Consider the following 7,731-nt stretch of genomic DNA (forward strand, 5'->3'; position numbering starts at 1 on the left):
TCATTGTTCAGCTAGGTTCTTCGTAGATAGGAACCACAGGGCGCCAAGGATGCTAGGGAGCTAACTAAAAGATATTTTTGCGTTAGGAACAATATGTAAAAATAAAATGTATTATCCCACATGTGATATATGGACTAGAGCCCTGTGCGGGACGGCTTTTTTTATGTTTTACCCGCTCCCGCAATGTGGGTGTTCCGCTCCCGCCCGTTCCCGCCCCATTTGTGGCCAATCACAGCCACCTCCTTAACTGAACTGCAGAGGTCCCGTGCAGTCCTGCAAGGCTGCCTTCTCGCTGCTCCCTTACAGTGTCTCTTCTCTTGCTCCACCCAGGGACAAGGCGGAGTCACGGGAAGCGACGTCACATCACGTGACTCCGTTTTGTTCCTGGGTGGAGCAAGAGAGGAGACACTGTAAGGGAGCAGCGAGAAGGCAGCCTTGCGGGATTACCGGGACCCGCAGGTACAGTGCCTGACCGCCCGCTCCCGCCCACAGCACCAGTAAGACCGCCCACGCTCGCCTCCCAATGCAGTCCTCTAATATGGACCCTCCGCGTTCAGATCAGGAGGAACCCCCCACCGTCCCAACTGGACATTAACAGCCAAAAGCATCTACGAGGTGGGTTAAACTCCTTACCACAGCAAACACAGAGAGAAGATCAGATCTTCAGAATTAGATTGATCCATCCCTTGACCAGCGCACCATATATAAAGCTATATATATGCTTTTCATATGAGAGCTATACCCTGATTTCTATCAAAATTTAATGAGTATATCTCTATTTCTCATGGTGGCTCCATGGATCAGCAGCTGTTTTGGGAATTTTTGGGAAGTCTAGATTTGCATATTTCTGTATATATTGAATAATGTCCTATGGTTGGTCTGAGATATAATTTATATAACAAAATTGTGTATTTACTTGTATAGCTATATAATATACATGCCACTTCACAAGCAAGCTAGCCTCACCCCCTTTTGAAATCACAACATTACTTTACTATTTGTTCAATAGATTCAATACTGTTGTGCAGGAAATCTAATATTAATAATATTAAATATACAGAAGAAAAAGGGAAATATAATAACAATAAACAGGTCCCTGGGTTGTAGAGCTCCCAATCTATACTGTATTTGAAAGAGACCTTTACATTGCAAAGTCGAACTTATTACCCCTCAAATCTGTATGCATTGTGATATCAGGCATACTGCTGTTTTTTAATTACTCTTCATATGCAAAGTATTTGCCGATTCCCCAAGGCTATAAATTGTGGAGAATGATGCATAAAGAAAGCATTTTGGCAGCACAAACTTAAATCTGCTGATGGAAAAAGAGATGAAGACATTGGTTACAGATTAAATTAATCCTTTATATTGCCACAGGGAGATATAACACATTCAGGAGAATAGCTCGCTACTACTCAAAGGATTAAAGGAGGGGATGATGATACAAATGTTTTTAATGCCACATTTGTTCCTGTAACAATATTAACATGTACTTTTTGTTTCCCTTATCCTATGCCGGTAAGCACCTTTTGCACCTTGGACCCCTCCATGTACTGTTTTTTTTTTTGTATGTACTAGCTCCAGCCTTTTGGCTAGGTGTACGGTGCATACAGGAAAAAAATTTACCACACCAGCCGAAGAGCTCGGGGAGCACTTTTTTGTATGTAGTTTCACACGATTTGCATTGTTTTTTGCACAGAGCACATGTGCTATTTTTTCACTTTTTGATTTATTAATACAAAACAGCAAGACGGTACAGGTAATTTTATCGATTATCAAAAGAGGTTTTTTTCAGAGCAAATGCTCTGAAAAACTCCTCTCCTTCTATAATCCGACCTCAAACAGAGATCGGATTATAACACTAGAATCCAGATCCCCCGCAACGCTACAGGGGACCTGGATTCCCCTCACTGTCAGCCGGTGGGTGTCCGTGCGATACGCACAGACAATTTCCGCTTCTCCCCTCCACTTCCGCTGGGGCTTCTATGAAGCTCCAGTGAAAGATCCTGTCAGCAACAGAGGTTCACAAAACACCAGGGAGTCGGGATAGTGGGGAGGGGGGAGGAGGCAGAGGGGTGTATGGGAGCCACCCTCCCATACACCACACTGCCCCCCCCTGCCATACACCTCTCTGCCTCGCTACCCGACTCCCTGGTGTCTTGTGAACCTCCATTGCTGACAGGTAGCAGAGTGGTGTATGGGAGGGGAGAGAGAGGCAGAGTGGTGTATGGGAGGGGGGAGAGAGGCAGAGTGGTGTATGGGGAGGGGGGAAAGAGGCAGAGTGGTGTATGGGGAGGGGGAGAGAGGCAGAGTGGTGTATGGGGAGGGGGGGAGAGGCAGAGTGGTGTATGGGGAGGGGGGGAGAGGCAGAATGGTGTATGGGGAGGGGGGAGAGGCAGAATGGTGTATGGGGAGGGGAGAGAGAGGTAGAGTGGTGTATGGGGAGGGGGGGGAGAGAGGCAGAGTGGTGTATGGGGAGGGGGAGGAGAGAGGCAGAGTGGTGTATGGGGAGGGGGGAGAGAGGCAGAGTGGTGTATGGGGAGGGGGAGAGAGAGGCAGAGTGGTGTATGGGGAGGGGAGAGAGAGGCAGAGTGGTGTATGGGGAGGGGAGAAAGAGGCAGAGTGGTGTATGGGAGGGGAGAGAGAGGCAGAGTGGTGTATGGGAGGGGGGGAGAGGCAGAGTGGTGTATGGGAGGTGGGGAGAGAGAGGCAGAGTGGTGTATGGGAGTGGGTAGAGAGGCAAAGTGGTGTATGGGAGGGGGGAGAGAGGCAAAGTGGTGTATGGGAGGGGGGGAGAGAGGCAAAGTGGTGTATGGGAGGGGGGAGAGAGGCAGAGTGGTGTATGGGAGGGGGGAGAGAGGCAGAGTGGTGTATGGGAGGGGGGAGAGAGGCAGAGTGGTGTATGGGAGGGGGGAGAGAGGCAGAGTGGTGTATGGGAGGGGGGAGAGAGGCAGAGTGGTGTATGGGGGGAGAGAGGCAGAGTGGTGTATGGGAGGGGGGAGAGAGGCAGAGTGGTGTATGGGGAGGAGGGAGGAGGCAGAGTGGTGTATGGGTGAGTTATAGTGGTGTATGGGGGGTATAATGAATTTCAGGATAGCAGAGTGGTGTATGGTTGCGTAATGAATTTCAGGGAGGCATAGTGGCATATCTGGGGGAGTTAGAGTGGTGTATAGGGGGAGGTAGAGTGGTGTATGGGGGTATAATGAATTTCAGAGTGGCATATCTGGGGGAGGCAGAGTGGTGAATCAGGGAGTGTAATGAATTTCAGGGTGGTGCAGGGCATTTATGGGGGCGGAGTGACATATCAGGGTGCACAGTGGCATATAGGGAGGTATAAGGCATAAATGGGGGCGAGTGGCATATTGGAAGTTATAAGGCATATCAGGGGGCACAGTGGCATATAGGGGGTATAAGGCATATCAATATTAGGCATATCTGGGGGTAAAAGGTATATCAGGGGGCTCAGTTGCATATCACTGGCATATAAGGAGTATAAGGCATATCGGGGGCACAGTGGCATATCAGGGGGCACAGTGGAATCTCTGGCATATAGGAGGTATAAGGCATATCTGGGGGCAGAGTGGCAAGCTGGGGGTCAGATGTGCATAACTGGGGGCAGTTTGATAAATAAAAGAAAATATAAACAAAGCTTTTTTTTTTATTAAATATGAAAAATAGTTAACATATGAATTAATATTTACTAGTAACTTTGTATTAAAACCTAGTTTGAGAAACACTGTGTTTGGGTTCTTGTAGCTTTCATTATTATGCCAGTAAAATAAGAAGGTGAATAGAGAAATGCCATTGTGATAAAGAGATGAAAGTGTAAATTGTAAGTTTTTTATTACATTATTTTAAATTTTTAAAAAATGCATTTTTTTTATCCTATTAATCGAAAAAATAATCAGCCAACTAATCGATTATTAAAATAATCGTTAGTTGCAGCCCTAGTCCAAACCCTGGAGGGGAAGAACCAAGAAGATCCGGCACTCCTGCAGTTCCCCGCACCGGTGCGGCACCGGTGCAGGGAACTCTGATCTCTGACAGTCGGGGAAGGTCTACGCGACGGACGCAGACAACCCCCGCTGCTAGCCACACCTCCTTCCGGCTGCAGCGGACGTTGTCTACGCGGATCGCGTAGACGTCAACCCGCTGCCCCGGCAATACAGCAGGAAGCACCGGTAAATGTGTGTATGATGGGGGGGGGGTGAGACAGGAGGATCTTAGACTCCTAAGATCCTAAGGATCTTAGTCTCCTAATCAGACCTCTGTTTGAGGTCTGATTAGAAGACGACCCCGATTAGAAGACGAGGGGTATTTTTCAGAGCATTTCAGGCAACCACCTACTGGAAACTCGTGGCTACACATTAAATTTTAACACTGGCGCATCCTGTTGGAAGCCACACACTGCACACACTAGAGGGAGTGGTTGTAAGTGAGTCTTTTTGGCACTCCACAGGTTAAAGATAAAGTTTTTTACATCAATCAATTGTAGCTTATTCCGTGGTATGGTCCAATAACATGGCCATCTTTGAAAAGTAATGGTAATTTTAAAGTGGCGTGGAAAGCGGCTGAAATTCCAGCAAACCCCAAACTAAATACAAATACACATCTCTTTTTCATATGTGGGCATTACAGTGGGCTTGATTGATGGAGCTATGCATTACGTTTATACACTGTAACAATTTGAATACAGTACAGATAAAAATAATTTGTCTCTCCAAGGATATGGTGTTGTGTCCCAATGATAAATGCTTAAAAGGAGATTAGGTTACTATAAGTTAAGTTCGTTAAAGGCAGCACAAAAACAAGTGATTCTAACATACACTACTGTTCAAAAGTTTGGGGTCACTTAGAAATTATTATATAAAATATTTTTTTTCCATTAAAATAACACCAAATAGAAATACAGCTCAGACATTGTTAATGTTGTTAACGACTATTCTAGCTGGAAATGGCTGTTTTTTTATAAATTATCTTCATAGCTATACAGAGGCCTTTTATCACTCCAATTGCGCGTTGTGTTCATTAGTCCAAGTTTAAAAGGTTAATTGATTAGTAGAAAATCCTTTGTAATTATGTTACAGCTAAAACTTTCTTGTTGCCCATGAAAACAGCTAAGAGACCCCAAACTTTTAAACGTGTATATCACTATATGGTAAAAGTATAGCAGGAATAGGCAAGAGGCAGTACTATAGCTGTGATGCTACCATTCACTTGATGCTTAGCCACCACGCTAAAAATGAAAAAAAAAAATGGACCTATAGCTAGATGACCAAGGGAAGAGTGGCCAACCAAGAATATTTAAATTAACATACAAAGGAATATTTGTGGGAATAAACCTTAAATACTTTTGGCTTGCTTTAAGTTTCTGCCTATAGCTAGATGAGCATCATGGAAGCCTTGGTTCCTCCACAATAGTTGGCAATTCCTTAAAGATTTTTTTTGACACTGATGTTCTATCCATGTGCTCAGTAAAAATGGCTGCCTGTGACAATGGCTTTTTCCAAAATGTAATTCAATGGATATTTAATATATGTAATGTCAGTGGAAGAGGAGGAAAAAAGAGGTGGTTTTTAATAACTAAACATGCTTTACTGTAACTAATATGTAGTGAAACAGCACTGCTAACAGCGTCAAGTGAGGTATTATCATTTATGTAATATGACTTCATGAGAAATTTCCCTTAATTTCCAGATAGATTGGAAAACATTCAGGCAAGTCATTCATCAAAATGATGATTCGAAATCTATAATTCTATTTACCTATAGTGCAGCCTTAAGTATTGCAATGATAATTTTCATACAGTTTCATACAGATGTCAGTTGGCATAACATTATATTCTGTGATAAATTCTTGCATGTTCTCATTTCATTTTGCTTGCTTTTGATAATGGCTTGATAACTTGTTTTGGGAAAAAATATAAAAAGGGTAACTTATAATTAGCATTAATTTTGATGACCGCTGATAATTATATGTGTCATCCAATGACATGGTACATCAGTGGCTTTTTCTAGATCATTAAGAAAAAGCATTGTGAGTGGATTTATGATAGACATATTTATGCTATTTGGCTATTTTTAAATCATTCCCCTTTTTTATAAGCCAAGACTCTTATTCTTCAGCTTGATATTTTAGCTTAACCTTTTAGGCTGGAGAACGGACAGCCCACTTGGGCTAATTAGATCCTATCCACTGTCATAATATATGTTTCCGTCTTTTAACAATAAAGTCAATTTTCTTTAATCAGTATGTATGTAGATTTTAAGTAGCAGGATTCTGCTATGAAACACACACCATCCTTTCTACTGAGCGCTGGTATATGGCATCATATTCGGAATTCTGCCTCAGAATGACACATGGTGCGGGGTAAGCTATGAGGGCTATTCCAGATAGAGGTCTCCTTTTTAAAAGGCCGGTCAAGGAGCAGTGCACCAGGGAGCTTGATCCATTAAGCGATCCGTCTGTTCTCTTGTGGCGTAGTGGCTGGTGCCCCTGGACATGCAGCCCTACACATAGGCAGACAATTTGTGTGCATTTGTCACCATATCAATTTACACTTAATATACTGTATGTATGCGTAACCTGGATAGACCTAGGTTTATAGCCAGGTTAATCCTATTCATTTCATCTCTTGGAAGGGATTGAATATGTGTGATTTATAGCGACATATAGAAAATTATAGTAAAAGTAATCGATAGTACAGCCACTGGGTGGCTTATCGTTAACATGTAAGGTTGTAGGCGTCCTTAAAGAAGTGGGTCTTGAGGAATTGACTGGAAGGACTGAAGACGGGGAAAGATGGCTAGGCTGGGGCAGAGGATTCCGGATGATAGAGGCAGCCCTTGAGAAATGGAGTACATTTAGAGATGAGATGTCAAAAAAAATGTCTCAGTCCTTAGATATGACATTCAATTATGTAAGGTCACAAGATAAAGCAAGCAATACATTCTGTAAATTGGCAAAAACGTTACCAGATTAAAAAAAAAACAGATAAATTGACAAAGGAGGTATAAGTGCTTACATATTTGGGTAGTTAAATTGTATAGTCTTGTATACACTAAGATTATATCTAACACTAACCCTAAGTCTCTCGTCAAAAAAGGTGTGTGAGTACCAATATGGAGCACTCTTTGTGACTTCATACCATCTAAAGTGGATTGCTTCTTTTGCATTAAGTGATGGTGCAGTGACCATTTGTTGCAGTTGCTAAAGACAAAATCCAATAAAGGACAAATACATGACAGCTTTGCAAGATAAGATTATGAAAAAGTGTATCGACTCTTAAGTGTCCAGGAGATGAAGGAAAATTATTAGGTAGACTTGACATTTGAATGTTGTGAATACATTTCTTATTTACTTACTTGCTTTGGGTCAACAAAAAATAGGTCATACAACTTTATATTTTTAATTGTAACTATTTACTATGTGTGACTATGCCCTGCTATACGGCTGCAAATTCAGGTGAAATTATGTAATTTTCAGTTTGCTGTTTACAGTATAATTAAGAGGAGATATGATAAGTGAAGTCATACAAGTACAGTGATCATACCAACATTATGAGGATTGCAATAGCCTACCTAACAACAGTCCTAGATTTTTGGGTGCTGACCTGGCTAGCTGCCCCATTGCCCCACTTTTGCAGGCATTGGTGATCATGAGCTGGTTGGGAAGATCCTCTAATCTTCCTTAACTGCCCCAGGGAGCTGTGAAATCAATAGTGGTCTGTGC

Source organism: Spea bombifrons, chromosome 4 (genome assembly GCF_027358695.1).
Source record: "Spea bombifrons isolate aSpeBom1 chromosome 4, aSpeBom1.2.pri, whole genome shotgun sequence".
In the NCBI taxonomy this organism is placed as follows: Eukaryota; Metazoa; Chordata; class Amphibia; order Anura; family Pelobatidae; genus Spea; species Spea bombifrons.